The sequence below is a fragment of the Panthera onca genome, chromosome B3 (genome assembly GCF_046562875.1).
Source record: "Panthera onca isolate mPanOnc1 chromosome B3, mPanOnc1 haplotype 2, whole genome shotgun sequence".
NCBI classification, from domain to species: Eukaryota; Metazoa; Chordata; class Mammalia; order Carnivora; family Felidae; genus Panthera; species Panthera onca.
The window spans coordinates 75,060,068-75,076,764 of NC_138344.1; the positions used below are offsets into that span (position 1 = coordinate 75,060,068).

Consider the following 16,697-nt stretch of genomic DNA (forward strand, 5'->3'; position numbering starts at 1 on the left):
AGCCTTGTGACTCTTGGGAAAAGACTCTGTCTCACACTCCTTATTCTCCATTCCCAGCCTCAGGGGCCTTCTGTCCATCACTCATACCATGGTCCCTTCCACCACAGGGGCTTTGCACATCCTGTCTCCTCTGTAATGCCATCCCCTGCCTCTTTAACCCCTACTCATCCTTCAGGTCTCAGCTCAGCAGGCCCTCCTTAGAAAAGCCACCCAAATTTCCTTGACCGGGACCAGGTCCCCTCAAACACATACCTCTCCTATAGAACACTTAGAATAGCTGTCAGTGAACACTTCATGCAGTTATTTTTGTATATTGTCTCTTTTAATATTTTTTATAAAAGCAGAAACCATGTCTGCTTTTTGTAGGCACTTGTGCTGAATGAAAAGACAGAGATAAGATCAATACAAAGCAAAAGGGAAAAAGTGCCCTGAGAAAGAAACAGACCAACGACTCCTACGGGATTTAAACCAGACCTCTCACCTTTTACAAGACGTTCTCCCTGGGAATTTCTCAAGGTCTCTCCACCCCAACACAGCACTGTGACATGGCATCCATGTGAGGAAGGAAAAGGGAACCATCATATCTTTTGCTCTCCTTATTTCTCTCAAGTCTAGAGATGAAGTAAGGAAGGAAAGAAGTCGGGTTCCACATAGGTGAGTGGCCCCGTATATGTCTGCCTTCAATAAAGGCAGGGCAAGGAGGTACCCACAAACCTATTGAAACCATTGTTCTGGGAAAAACTGCTCCTAAGAACCCCTGACAAATACATCATCTCTGTGGAAGCCTTTCTAGGATGTAGGTCAGCCCCCTTACATGAAGCTGAATATCATCCCCGCTACTTGAAATGGCAATGGAAATCTCTCTCCCTCCCCAACAATCCATTTCTTCTCAAAATCTGCCGCAGTTTATTTCCCCATCGCTCACCTAAACTAAGCGTATTTAAAATGCAGGCGCTGCCCACATCAATATACCTTCTATTGAGTAATGTCTGATCTTCCCTCTTCCGATATCCAGTGTCTCAGGAGCAGCTCCGGGTTCTGCCCAGCCAGAACCCCCTGTCTCAGGATAGCACAGTGTGGTGTTCAAGGGCCTGACCCAGGGTCACACTGATGGGCTGTAGAGCCCAGCACCAAGGAACTACAGCCCTGTTTTTTTGTAAAATGGGGCGAACGATAGCACCTGAGTTGGAAGAATCCATGAAACATTTTCTTTGAAGATGTAACCGGCTTTATGAAACATCTCATGAAGTGGGTAGCATATCAATCACCTAGCAAGAAGAGAGGCATGCCTCCACAAAACATCCCTAGCACGGTGCCTGACACACAACATATGTGCGGTGATTAACCATTAGTATGATTAATATGTTAAGGAAGCCTCAGGTATGGCTTGAATAAGGAATGACTTCCTTATTCCCAAACCAAGATGCTTATTTAAAAACAAACAAACAAAAAAACCTCTGTAGAAAACTTCTCAGGGAAAAAGAACTTTAGACACTTGTACCTATAAGATAACACAGTGACCTATAAGGAGACAGTGTTTACTGTAGCTCTTCCAGAGATGTCACTGGAACCATGACCTACATTCTAGGTACACATCCAGGAACTAGTCATTAGTTACACCCACTCAAAAAATAAGGATGTGGGCGGTTCTCCCCCTCTGCCCCGCCCTCCCGGCCCCATCACAGTGTACATTTGTGTTTACTCAGTGTCCTGTAAAGCTCAGAAGACAAAGCACTATTTATATGCTTTCTTTTGGCAGGAGGTGAATAAGTTCAGACATTCACCAGCCAAGTCCAAGTCCTGGATGTACAAACTGCACACGTGCATACGATAATGTAATCTGCTAAGAAAACAGGTGAGGCCGGCCCCAGCAGGTGTTCAGTCACTGGGGACAACTGCTCCATAGTAACACCCAGCTTTTCACGCCTGCTCTGGAATCCTCCACAGGAATTAAATGTGGTAGGAAAAGAAGGATCTTACCCGTGAAGGTTTTGCATTAAAATGTCCTCACATTTTTTTTTTCTCAGGCACCTCATTTTATCCAGGGAAAACTGTGTGGATATGAACGAAATAAAATTCTAATCTGCAGAGGAAAGGATTCGGTTATCTGGTTACCCATCACCCAGGACTTTGTCCTGAAAACCAAGGCTGTGCAGGATATAGGTGCTAAGTATGAAGAAACCAGCAAACAAAGAAACCATTCTACTGTGCCATCTCAAGAGAAGTCCAGAGGCTTCTCTGCCACTGCTCTGAGCCAGAAAAATAGGTTGTAGCTTCTGCTTTCTTTTTTATTAAAAAAAAATTTTTTTTAACATTTATTTATTTTTGAGACAGAGAGAGACAGAGCATGAACGGGGGGAGGTCAGAGAGAGAGGGAGACACAGAATCTGAAACAGGCTCTAGGCTCTGAGCTGTCAGCACAGAGCCCGATGTGGGGGCTTGAACTCACGGACCACGAGATCACGACCTGAGCCAGAGTCGGACGCCCAACCAACTGAGCCACCCAGACGCCCTCCTTCTGCTTTCTATGTATTCAGCTTTTAGACAACATTTCCAGGCTCAGTGGAAGAGGGCCAGCTTGTTGGGGTCTGTGAGTCAGAAAGGATAAGAACAAGCCTCTGGGAGGGTCAAGTGTGTTTGGCGGCTCTCCTAGGACCTTCACATCTTACGGGCAGCTGGATGCCCTGGGATCTATCTCAAATGGTCTGCCCGGGGTATTCTTCTCGGGGATAATTTCGGAAGGTCTGTACTGAACGCCAAAGGCATTAACCCACTGTGTTTCAGAGAGAACTAATGGATGACTTTAAGATTGAGAATGAATGATTATTAAAGAGCTCAACAGCGTTCTGCCTCTGTTGTTCAGATTTTGTAGAAGTGCCTATCTGGAAAAAAGATTCTTTTCTATGCAGAATATAGTTCCCAACAGTGACAATATTCATCAACGTGTCTAAGAGCATTTCCTGGGCAGCTGCTTGCCAGTCACGAAGAAGAAACAGCAGGCAGAGTAAGGCCTACCGGTCAGACTACTAGTTCTGGCAGGATGCTGAGAGGCCTGAGGCTGCTCCCACGAACAGCCAACAGCCGGGCCCCAGGCACTGTGTTTGGGAAAGACAAGTGCTCTGAAGCTTGACTGACTTCTATCCCCTCAAAGCCCCACAGGGCAGCTCCTGGGGGTCTATAACAGATCTTCACCAGCAGCACATTTTTTTCTGGATGTAACATTTTGAAATTCCTTCAACACTTTGTCAGAGGGGAGGCAGGGTGGTAAAAAGCAAAGCTAGTGGCCCTGGGGTAAGCTGGAGCTGGGCTGGACTCCTAAATCAGGCTCCCCTTTTCTTTCTAACTCTCTGACTTTCCATCTCTAACGGCATTAAGTAGCTCACAAGTTACTATAAAGATGAGAAGAGACCAGGAGAGTAAGGTACTTAGTGCAGGGCCTTCTCCTCCCTGCTAAATCTGCCCTCTTCACCCAAGCAGGGAAGTGCGTCTCTTGCAGGCAAGCCTCACGAATAAGGTTTTGTTTTTAAGTCACCCATTGAAGTATCATCCTTATTTACTAGACTGGGTTCTGGGAGGTCTTCTGCTCTTTCCCTAAATCAAATACAGGCTCAAAGGGCATTTTTAAAACCAACTAAAAATATCCAAACTGACGTACTCAAAGCAACTCCAGAAATGTTTCAGCCATACTTTTGGAGTTGGTCTACAATCATCCAGAGTAACTTCCATAAAAGGCAAATTCATTTGTAGGTTAAGTGCTTTTAACCTTTCAGGTGGCCTCACAACTTTACAATTGCCGTGAGCCATACACCCTGGGACTCACCAGCTTTTCAGCAAGTTCCCTGCTAAGGGACCTCTTCAGGTCCTCACCCACTTTGTCCAGCTGTGACTCCCTCAGTGGGGACTCTCCGGAAATTGTATTTGAGAACACAATCAGACATCACTAACAGGTGACCCCCATCACTATAGATTTCAAGGACTTTTCATAGATGTTTCTATGGAATCCTCACTTTGTTTTAAAAAGTAAAACCACACAGTTGAAAAATAGGCAAGAAATCTTCACAAAAGAGGATAATCCAAAGGTCAATATACACATGCAAAGACACTAAGCTTCACAAGGTGATAAGGGATATATGAATTTAAATATAAAAAAATTTTTTTAATGTTTATTTATTTTTGAGATAGAGACAGAGCGTGAACAGGGGAGGAGCAGAGAGAGAGGGAGACACAGAATCTGAAACAGGCTCCAGGCTCTGAGCTGTCAGCACAGAGCCCGACGCGGGGCTCGAACCCACGAACCATGAGATCATGACCTGAGCCGAAGTCAGATGCCCAACCAACTGAGCCACCCAGGCGCCCCGAATTTAAATTTTTTTTAATGTTCATTTATTTTTGAGAGACAGGCAGAGTGCAAGTGGGGGCAGGGCAGACAGAGAGGGAGAGACAGAATCAGAAGCAGGCTCCAGGCTCTGAGCTGTCAGCGTAAGAGCCCGATGGGAGGATTGAACCCACGAACCATGAGATCATGACCTGAGCCGAAGACGGCTGCTTAACTGACTGAGCCACCTAGGTGCCCGAGAGATATATGAATTTAAACCATAAGTAGAGACCCCCTACACAAACATGTGAAGAGCTAAATTTAAAATGACTTATCAAACTCAGTACTGGCAAGAAAATAGAGAAAGGGGACTCTTCATTCACACCAGATGGGACTATAAATTGAATGGCATACTGGAAAACTGCCTGGCTGTATCTACTAAAGCTAAACATACTCCTATCATAAGGCCTGGCAATTATACCCACATGCACACTCCAGAAATACATACCTATGTGCACCAAAGACATATACACATGTATGCCCACAGCAGCATGATTTATAACAACCCCCAAATGGGAAACAACTGAAATGTCCATCATTAGTAATTGTGGTATATTAATATAACAGAATACAATCCAGCTTATGCCACATGAGCAATATGGCTGAACCTCACAATACTGAGAGAAAGAAGTCAGACACAAAAGAATACAGAAGAATGACTGTATTCGTATAAAACTCAAAAGGAGGCAAAAGTGATCCGTAGTACTAGAAGTCAGGAGAGTGGCTACCATGGAGGCGGACAGAACCATCCGGCACAAGGAGAGATTCTGGGGTGCTGGTGGCTCTCTCTCTTTCTTGACCTGTACTAAGACTAAATGGATGTGTTCCTAGAGTGAGTTCCCTTAATGGTACCCACGCAATTAGCACTTGTTTCTGTGTGTATGTTACACTTCAAACCCATCTATTTGCCTCCTCCTGTGCGAAGCCACACAGGGCAAACCAATTCAACTGTCCCTTAGCATAAATTTATGTAAGCACTCGGGCCTAGTGTGAAGAGCAAGAGGCACGGGGTCCTGCTCCCAGCCAACCCAGGCGATCCTGTGCCTCAGAAGGAGTTTGACTCTCCAGGCCTCACTGCTGTCATCTAGAAAAAGATGAGATCCTGTGAGAGCACTTTGTAGACCATATGCCGGCAGGACGTGACCACATACATGGTGGATGCAGCTGGAAAGCGGGAGAAACTGAGGACAGTTCGGGAGATTTTGAGGAGCTCTGGGGGGTTACTTTCAAGAGTTTTAGGGGCCAGCAGCATAGGTTCTTTATGAAATTTCCATGCCAACGTGAGTTTTTACACTTGTCATTTGCACAGCCGTATCACGAGCTGCTCTGTAATGAGCTTTCCATCTTAAACACAGCGCTTTTCAGGTCACTTTTGGAAATGATACACACTCTTCAACTGTAAAGTAGGGATAAATATACAACAGTACCTACCTCTGAGGGTCGTGCAGACAAAAGGAATCAGTATCAATGAAGTGCTTAGAACCTATGTACTATGTTAGCATATAATAATCTCTAGGGAAATATTAAATAGTAAAAATAATATACTGACAAAAACTAATGGACGAGACAGTGGAAGGGAATCCCAGAGGAAAGCAGCTGTCCAGCTCAGTATATTTTTATTGATTCTCTCCTATATGCCAGACATGCTAGGCCTCGGGGATACGAAAATGAAGATCCCAGCCGTTGGGATCTTGAGCGCAAGGGCTGTTCCAAAATAGGGTGTCTGAGTTCAGAATTCCCTGTCCCATTTTTAAAAATCAGCTACTAGATAGACCAGTGACTGTGTGGTTGACAATGTGGATGAATTTGGAAATATGCCCGTTTTATGAGCATTGAACTCTTTTTATAAGCACCAAATTTCTACCTTTAGGGTAGTTTTTCTTTTCTTTTAATAACTATTGTTATACAGTAGTTGCATAAGGATTTAATTTTAAAAGGCCTTACTTCAGGAACACCCAGCTTCATATACCTAGCTCCTCCTTAGCAGGACAGCTTCCTTATTGCGACTTAATGATAGGGTAGATTAAATTCTTCAAGAATAATATTAACTTCTCAACCAGTAGATACTGCTGGCTTTCATCTGAGACTGTGTGAAGCAACACATTGCCAGGCGGTCTAAAAACAAAGAGATCGCTGAGGCATAACCTCTCTGACCAATTTTCCTTACCAACAGTGGTCAGGAGAGGCAACCAGATTAGAGCACACACATTCGCTCGCCTCAGAAATCAGATCTTTCCCAATTCGAGTGACACTCCACCTCCACCTTTCAGAAGGACAGTAAGTGCAGTGAGACCTAGTGTATTCAGCTGCAGCCTGAATACCTTGCCTTTGATTATTTGATATTGATGCAACATCAGTTTAAATGTTCAGCCCTAGCGCTATAACAAAGTGAACAATCTCATTTTCTTCAAAATCAGGCATGAAATATCCACACGTGGCAATCCACAAAACAGTCAAACAAGGTGGGAAAACAGAGCCTCATGGGGCGAAATTACCATCCTCAGGAAAGCAATGAATTTCAGGCTGTGAGGTCGTAGAAACCAGTTTGATTTACTGCACTTGGGGTTTTGTTAAAACCGTAGGAACTGTTCGTGTGAATTTTTTCCCTGTAGAAAGTGAGAAGGATCTGTCAACTTAATTGAAATGTAAACACATTCTCTTGTTTCCTCTCACTTCAAATGATAAAGAAGATAGAAACAGAACCAAAGTTAACAAACCACAACTCACCTTGTGTAACCCTATGCAGACGCCATTACCTAAGCCAGCACTGGGGAGTGACAGGGCATACTTCACGGAGGTGGGTCCTCTTAGAGCTCAGAATGCCCTCCCAGGTGCTGTGCATGCCAGCCTCAAAAGCCAGCCCCATGAGCCAGGCCAGTCCCTAATAACACAGAGGAAACTGAGGCCCAGTGAGGCCAAGTAATACAGGCTCCAGGTAGGAAAATTACAGCCAGTGCCAAGATTTAGTTCCCAATTCTTCCTCTTCGGTTGTTACCCATTCATCCAATTCAATCCAACCTGCCCAGAGTTAAGGCAAATTAACGAAACACCTAGGTTTTCTCAAGTCAATGAAGTAAACGTTTTCACCCTCATCCCCAGAAACTTTCACTCGTGCTGCTCATGAAACTCAATGGTTTACGTTTGAGTGCCATTTCCTCTCATCTGCATGAGATAAACATCAGTAAGTCAGGGGGGAAGGCAGCTAGGCAAGGATGGGAAGAGACCACCATACTAAGGAATGGGAGCACCCACAGAGCAGTTGAGGGATGATCTGGTCAAAAAGAAATCAACTCCATGAGAGCTGAGTAAAGGCCCAACACCTTGACTAAAAGTTATCCGGATTCAGCTGAGACTAGCACAGTGACTTTACCAAAGTTATGCTTATTTGAAGACCAATAAGCAAATTAATGTTGCCCCGAGGACTAGGATTCATACCTTGTCTCCTATATCCTCCCTCCATTCCATCCACACAAATCAAACACTCTGTGAAGCCCTTGGCTTTCTTCCATATATATTTTTCCTTTAGTCTTAATCGTGGAATTCTCAGCCCTTGAGGGAAGCAAAAGGCAAATATGTGACATTCCAGGCACATTGTGGTGCGTACTTTTCTACGCGCGCTAGGTCTTACTCTGATCTGATGGATAAGAAAGCTGTGGCTCAAATTATGGAAAGAGTCCCAATGTCCATCAACTGATGAATGGATAAAGAAGATGTCATACACACACACAATGGAATACCACTTGGAGATGAAAAAGAATGAAATCTTGCCATTTGCAACAATGTGGTTGGAACTTGAGTGTATTATGCTGAGCAAAACAAATCAGGGAAAGATAGCATATGATTTCACTCATATGTGTAATTTGAGAAACTCAACAGATGAACATAGGGGAAGGGAAGCAAAAATAAGATAAAAACAAGAGAGGGAAGAAACCATAAGAGACTCTTAAATACAGAGAACAAACTGAGGGCTGCTGGAGTGGGGGGTGGGTATTAAATGGGTGACGGGCATTAAAGAGGGCACTTTTGGGGATGAGCACTGGCTGTCACATGTCAGAAAGCAATCACAGGGCTCTACTCTTGGAAGCCACGACTACACTGTATATTAACTTGAATATAGATTTAAAAAAATAATAAAGACAGAAAGTTGTCTCTCACATGTTACTAACCTTGCCCCCAAGTTCCCTGAGCAAATTGGTGGCTCTGCCACAGCTCCTGTTCAGCTCTGTCCTAGTCCAAAGCCACCTGCTCCACGCTGCATCAGCTTCTACTCAGAGCGGTCCGTGGACCAGCAGCAACCACATCAACGGGAGCTTGTTAAAACAGCGGGATCTCAGGCCCCAACCCAGGCCTGCTGAATCAAATTCGGCACCTTAACGAAATCCCCAGTGCTGCTGCCCCCGAGTCTGAGAAGCCGAGCTACATCTCACCACTAAAGAGAGGAGAAACATCTCTATCAAGGGGATGGCAGCCTCGCCTCGGTGACATTAAAAGCTCATTTAGTATTATGACTTTGGGGTCCAAACACTTTGATGCTGGTGTGGTGCCAGCAGTGGCACCTAAACCCTGCTTAATACAGAGATTTTTTTTTTTTTTTTTTTTTTTAAAGTGGAAGTCTTGACAGAGCTCCACAGACAAACTGGAAGATGACACTACGGTCAAATCTTAAGGGAGAACCTAAAGATTAACTGCCAAGTCAGCACAACCTATCACCCTTTGGTGGTTCGCAACCAGGAAGCCTAAATATGGAATTCGCCTCTGGAGGGAAGTCCAGGAACATTCTCCACTCTGAAGATCACAAGGCACATCTGCCACAAAAACCATCCCACTGACTCAGGAGCAAGTTGGCACAAAACGCTTTTAATTCGGGGAAAGGACTTGTGCAACAAAGAGCAACAGGACAATCCTAGATGACCCAAAGACAAGCAAGGATGAAGGAATTATCTAGCTATTTTCCCCCCACAGAGAAAATCTGGCCTGAAACGAATACCCGATTCCTAGATCTCTCTCACCACTTTTTTCTCATTATTCTTTAGCGCCAGGCAGGAGCCTTCTTGCTACTTTATTTTTTTTTTTATTGTGACATAATTCATACACCATACAATTAACCCTTTTGGAGTGTACAATTCAACAGTTGTTAGACTATTCACAAAGTTGTATAATCATCACCACTGTCTAATTCCAGAACGTTTTCAGCACCCCAAAAGGAAGGCTTTTGGGATAACATCAAAGGAATAACATCAAGAGTTATTCCCCTCCGCCCTCCCCCCAGCTCCTGGCAACCAGCAACGTACCTTCTAACACTATAGATTCACCTATTCTGGACATTTCATATAAATGGGATCATACACATGTGGCCTTTTGTGTCTGGCCTCTTTTATATAGCATGTTTTCAAGATTCATCCACGTAGCATGAATCAAACTTCATTCCCTTTCATGGCTGAACAGTATTCCATTGTATGGATACATCACAGTTTGTCCATTCATCCACTGGTGGACATTTGGGTTGTTTCCACTTTTTGGCTATTATGAGTCATGCTATTGTGAACATCTGTGTACAAATGTTTGTGTGAACACATTTTCTGGTCTCTGGGGTATATATCTAGGAGTGAAACTGGTCATGAGGTACGTCTATGTCTAACATTTTGAGGAACCACCTGTTTTCCAAAGTGGCTGTGCTATTTTACATTCCCACCACCAACGTAATATAGAAAAGTTCCGATTTCTCCACATCCTCACCAACAGTTGTTATTATATGTCTTTTTGATCACAGCCATCCTGATGGGTGTGAGGTGGTATCTCATTGTGGTTTTGATGTATTTCCCCAATGACTAAATGGTGTTGAGCATCTTTTCATCTGCTCATTGACCATCTGTGTATCTTCTTTGAAGAGCTGTCTATTTGAAGTCTTTGTCCATTTTAAAATTGGGTTGCCTTTTTACTGTCGAACTGTAAGAGTTCTTTCTTTGTGCTGTTTTCTGAAACTCCAGTCACAACCCCTCTTCCTGGAAAGCTCATCTCCCAAATACCCAAGACTCTTTAGCTGGACTTCCCTCCGTACTTGGACCGACTTTCCTCGAAAGGCCTAGAAATACTTTCTCTCTTGATATCCCATGTATTCAACCAGAATATCGTGCCTCTCCTCCTCTTTATCTACAAGCAGCTCGTCCGTGGTCACGAGAACTCATGGCTACTTCAGTGAATTCACAGAATCCAGAAAGAACAGGTTCTTTGACCACCACCACATTATGCCACCAACCTACAATGCCCTTCTCTTCTCTACAAAAGTACAACCACCCATCATTTATATTTTCAGTCTATCCCCTCCATGGAGATTTTCCTAGCCACCATAGCTTACAATGGCTTCTCTTTACCCTGAAATAAAAAAAAGCAGTAATCACGTATAGAGCCATTAATCAATGAATATTCATGCTCAGTGAATGCCCCTATATACTAGGTGAAACCACTCCATCCATAGTTGATGTTAAATAACATATCACAATTGAGGGAATGTGCTCATTTGGTAATGGAATACTAGAAGATCCACACATAACCTCAAAAATGTGTTCTGGGAAGCGTTTAATTGAATAAACACAATTGTTGGGACTGTTAACTCTAGTACTTCTGAGAGACTTTGATATGATGATGCACATGGTGGGAATCTCTAAGAGGGAAAAATAACAGGCAGAGCTTCCAAATTGATCTGCCCTTTTCAAGAGCACACCTATTAACGCCTCCCTGATAGCATTCTTTTGACTCTTCTGATGAAGTACTCTGGAAACTGCTGAGCTAATTCAATTGCTGCTTAATTCTATCAGCTGGACAGCACGGGGTAGAAACTATTTTCTACTGGCGTAAGGAACCAAATTTGTTTTGTTTTAGAATGTTGTCAGTTGGAAGTTGCTCTATTTGCATGTCAGTTTATAGAAAAACAGAAAAGAAAACCATATATTTAAGGTGTTCATAATTTTGAAGACCCATCCAGATTTCTGAATTTGGAAAAGGATGAACTGCCCGGCGGCGGGGTGGGGGGTGGGGGTGGGGTGTGCGGATCCAATGCATCTTAGAATCGAGCTAGTGCCCTACAACCCGAGTTTTAGTTGAAGCAGGCTCTAGGAAGGTGGTGGGGAAGTGTTCCAGGAATGGGCTGTGATTCTCTATGACCCAGGACCAACAGCCCCGAGGATCAAAGAGAAAGAAAGTATCACAAATGTCTCACAACAGACTTATCCAAGGGAATGAAGATACCAAGCGGTCACGCACTAAGAAAAGCTAACGACGGTGATAAGGAAAGAAGCCTCCCCCACACTGGAAAAAAATCTAGCAGTGAAAAGTAGGGGTAACACCCAAAATATAAACATCAAGTTATGGGAAAGAATTTTAAAATAGAAACGTTCCCTACTCATGTTAAGTAGGAGAAACTATTTAAATGAGCGAGTGAATCTTAAGAATTACAACCGGAAGGTGGTTCCTTCACTGAGGGTTGATTACCATCAGGAAGACAGGCATGGGCCTTGCGGTTTTATCTACTAAAACACTAAATGGTACACTTGAGTTTTTGAATAGGTTTCTGATTTTACTGATAGGTCTCTTTAGTGCTAATCATTTTAAAACTAAAACAAAGCACAAATGGAAAGCTAAGATAAAGCACGATGGTCAGGCTGGCTTCCATCTGGCACGGCAACACGAGAATGTGTTCAAGTGCTGACCTCCTCTTACGCCGAGTGGTTTGGGTGCTACATGACCTTATTCCTTCTCTAGGATGGCATCTCAAGCGCCCTCCTGACTCACGCAGGCTCCCTCACAAGGCCTCTCTGATACAAAGCAGCTGAAGTTCAAGGCCACTACTAGTCCTGGTGAGCTCTCACCCTAGCTTGGGGGACAAGGAGAACTTAAGATTGGGCTGTGCCCAAGCAGTGCTTGATTATCAGTGGAAGGACACAGAGAGGCACTGATACAGCACGGCTTCCCGTGAAAGTTGGCCTTCCTCCCCCACAGAGTGAGAGAGGATCTCGGTCACTGCCAACACCACCATTTGACAGAAGGAATGGAAGGCCTTTGCCAGGTCTGACCACCCCAGAACTTCTGTCAGGGAGTATCCTTCATCTCCTCCTGCCTCCTGGCCTGGGTACGCTGTCCATGCAGAGAAGGCACCACATTGTCAGTTTTATTAAAATTTGCTTATGGCAATTCAACCTGTTCTCCAGTCTTAAGGTTCAAGCTGTCATAACTTTATGCAACTCCTCTGCAAAAATGTCTGAGATCTCCTAGGAAAGGAATAGGGTAGTTGCTAGATTTATCAATATCAAGGTCACAGATCTCAGTCTACTCAAGAGTGACCTAGAAACCTGAGTACTATACAGTGTGAAAAGAAGGGGGAATCCTACCTTTTTTGTGTAAAATCCACTCATTGAAAGAGCAATCGGGGAGGGGTTACAGCACGCCTGGGTGGCCCAGTCCCTTAAGCTTCTGACTCTTGATGGAGGCTCAGGTCATGATCTCACGGTTTGTGAGACTGAGCCCTGTGTACGGATCTGTGCTGACAATAAGGAGCCTGCTTGGGATTCCCTCTCTCTCCCTCTCTTTCTCTGCCCCTCCCCCACTTGCGCTTTTTCTGTCAAAATAAATAAATAAACTTAAAAAAAATGAAGAGCAATCAGAATTATTAAAACTGGACAATGGTAAGTGGCACAGGTATTGGAAATATAAGCTGCTTCAGGCAAGTTCCTAAAGCACCCTATCTCTGTACGTGTGGTATTAAAATAATGCTATTTTAGAACAAACCTCACCTCTCTCTTACTGTCTCTCACCTGGTACGTCAGTGATTCTATTGGCGTGGGATCCGGACGAGCAGCATTGGCATCATCGGGAACTAGCTGGTGATGCAAATTCTTGGACCCCCTTCCCTCAACCCTAGACCTAGAGAATCAGAGACTCTAAGCAGTGCAGCCCAGTAATCTTTGTGTTTTGGTTGTTTGTTTGTTTGAAGATTTTTATTTATTTATTTTTTTAAGTAATCTCTAGACCCAACGTGGGGCCTGAACTCACAACCCCAAGATCAAGAGTCTTCATACTCCACTGGCTGAGCCAGCCAGGTGCCCCTAACAAGCCCTCCAGTTGACTTCAGTGCTCATGCTGGAGAACTTCTGCCCCAGGATTAGGAAAGATGCAGCACGTGGGGGGCTCAGGAGCCTGATCAAGCCCTTATTAACTGAGTGAGAGGAAATCCCACCTGTTCCTGTCTGATGATTATTGGCTCTTTAACCTCATAGACTGATGAAAGGTTGAGTCTTTAGTTCAAGGTCACTTAGAGGCCAAGGCAGAGCTCCAGCCCAGGGTCTGCTGACTCATCAACTGTATTTGTCTAACAGGGGTCTTGCTGACAAGCCAACATGGGGGGCCAGGACTCTGAACATTGATAAGGCAACCCTGGAGATCTCCTAATCTACACCATGCTGCTTCCCTCAAATAAATATGAGGACTAGAGCCTCAACCCTTAAAATCAAGAGAGGTGGATTTTAGGGAAACAATACAAAGAAAAAAGATAAATAGCTACTTCCAAAGGCCTGAGCAACTAAACCTCTTGGTGAGGAATGGGTAGAGGGCAGAAGGCTTAGGTGTTCCGTTAAAATGGAAAGAATTAGTTAATTCAGAAACACTGAGTAAAGAGCGTAGCCACAATAGGATATGAAAGGTGCTTCCAAGTTTCCTCAGAACTTTCATTTCTATTATCTCATCCAAGTCTCACAACAACCCTGCAATGAAAGGAGGTGAGGCCACTAAGTGTCTCCATCTGACACTAGAGGAAACAAGCTCAGAGTGGCTATTTGTCTATCCGCACCATCATCAGCTGTAAAGCTAAAACTTGACCTCAGATCTGACTCTAGAACCTGTGTACCCACAGCATGTGATTCCCACAGCTGGAAATCTGCCCCAAAGCAGATTCACCCTGAGGAAACAGCAAAGAAAAAACAAACGTGCAGCAGAAAAACGATCAGCTCCTACAACACGGCACTTGAGCGATGTGTGGGTGCCCCTTTAAGAACTTAACACACAAACCCAACAGCCAAGGTGTTCAGCCAAAAGAGAGAGAGAGAGAGAGAGAGAGAGAGAGAGAGAGGCATATTTCTAGCCTGCATAATCATTTCTGGACCAACTCCCACTAGCAGCCTCTGAGGCGAACAGCCGCTCACTGCCTGGCTGAAGCTTCTCTACCGCCACTCTCCACACACCCCCCCACCCCCAACACACCCCACCCGGGGTTATGACAGCGCAGCTCTGACTCGTGTGCAGGCAAAACCCCAAAACTCAAAACAAGAAGTGAAAAAAGTGGAGCCAGGAGAAAGCGGCAGCATCCTCCACACTCTGGCAATCTGCACAATGCCAGTTTCAGGGTCCTGGGGTGGCCTGCAAATCTATCTTAGGAGCCCGAGGAAAGAGGCAGGCGTCCTGGTAGACCCACTGGCCGTATTCTTTGCCACCCAGTCCCTGGGGAAGAATAAGAAAGGAGAGAATTCCTTATGAAGTCCTGGGGCCAGAGCCCAAGGCAGATACGATCCAGGCACCCTCTCCTAAGGATCAGAATGTCAACTCAAATTCTCCACCTGGCCCTTCCTTTCAAGTCCTGTCCTCTGCGAAGATGAACAGGGTGGGATTGGTGGGGTGCTGTAAACCTGAGGAAAGCCTGGAGGAAAAACTCTATCATCCACCTACCCCAGCCACGTTGCCCCATGTTGCCCCGGCGCGCGCTACCAGCGCGAACTCGGAACGGGGAGCCCTTCGCCACGTCGGAGGTTGGGGAAGGGGCAGAGCCCGGCTACAAGCCCTGGAGGCAGGGAGCCGTGCCACTCAGACGCCTACCTCAGTTTTGGCATGAATGGTTTTCCTAGAAGACGCCAGAGAAGCGAAGATCCGGTGATTCGCAGATTTCAGCCAGGGGTGGAGGAACTCAGCCCAGGGGAGCAGCGACCCACTCGGCTCCTCCACACTGGGGCCTCGGGGCGGCACCCTCGGGACTCGTCCTACCGCGGGGACAGTGCCGAAAGAAGGGCTCCATCCTCAACTTTCTCGGAGGAAACTGCTCCGCTCCGCGGCTTGCCCAAACCTACCCGCACACCGGGTCCCAGGTTTGGGGAAAACCAGGGACCGAGTCCCTGTCTGCACGCACAGCAGCTGCGCCGGGGCGCAAAGCCCCCACTCCCGCCGCCCGCCAACTTGAAGCATCTCTCTGGGCGCCTGCCTACTCCTCCCGCCCCGCAGTGGGGTCCCTGCCCTGGCCGCCCGCATTGGACCGAGCGCCGGGAGCCCTGACCGCCGCGGCCGCAGCAGCCGCATCTCCCCCCCACCACCCCCGCCCTGGCCTCTGCCTCGCCCGCCCGGCGCCCCACGACCCGGCCCTACCTTGCAGCCGGGCTCGAGCTCCGGCAGTGCCAGTGAGTGGCACGCGTCCCAGCCGGCGAGGCTCCTCCCCGGGGGCTGCCCCGCGCGGGGTTCCGGGCTCCGGACAAGGCTCCGCCGGCCTGGGTGCTGGCTCGGCGCCGCTCGCGGCTCCCGCGCCGGCTCCCGCTGCCGCGCGCCAAGAGGGAGGCGGGGTGGGGAGGGGGGGGAAACTCCCGGCAACTCCAACTCCTGGCGCTGGAGCTACAGCTGCAGCCGCGCGCCCGCCCGCCGCCGAGTGCGAGCGCCTGCGAAGCAAACCTGCCCCCGCGGCCGCCTCTGAGCATGCCCAGTGCCGCCGTGGGCGAGCCCGAGCGCCCTGGCCCGGGGCAGAGAGCTGCGGTGGTGGCCCGGAGACCCGCCCCGGGCTCCCGACCGCGGGGTGTGGGGCTGGAGGAGGGAAGGATGGGCCAGCGCAGGAGAGGGGGCCCTGGAGCAGAGGGCTGGGGAAAAACAGGGTGCGGAGGGCAGTGCAAGTTTCACGGGTTGTGAGAAGTTTGTGGGCTGGAAAGGTAAGCGGCTTCCGTGAGCCTCTCTGCCAAGACTCTACTGGAAGGGACAAGGAAGCATTTATTATCCAGGAGAGAAGGAGTGGATCCAGCAGATGTGTTTTATCCAGTGCACTCAAGCCTAAGGTCCAAACTCAAAGAGCTAACGGGGCATGGCAAGTAATGCAAATAAGTGACCCAGCCAGGAGGCAGAGAAGTTCTAAACGCCCAGTGCTGTCATGGAACAATTCGGGCCTACCTTTGCTAGATTTTCTGATTTTTCAAGAAATGACAAAGATTTCGATTTTTTTTTCATGTATAACATCCTGATTTTTACATCATTGATACAAGTGCAATTTTTTTTAACAACACTGGACCAAACGAAATATATCTGGGTTCCT

At 46.5% G+C, this 16,697-nt stretch overlaps 1 protein-coding gene across 2 annotated transcripts in view; it reads right to left on the reverse strand.

The window, feature by feature from the left end:
* The window catches only part of STXBP6 (syntaxin binding protein 6), a 243,993-nt gene extending 227,935 nt beyond the window's left edge, over positions 1–16,058 (reverse strand). The window contains exon 1 of one of the 2 annotated variants that reach the window (XM_060619399.3): positions 15,773–16,058. The gene's annotated coding sequence lies outside the window, so the exon portion shown is untranslated. Of the gene's footprint in view, positions 1–15,232; positions 15,394–15,772 lie in introns of those variants that run through there. The other variant, XM_060619400.3, reaches the window with a different exon arrangement.
* Positions 16,059–16,697: the final 639 nt, after the last annotated feature.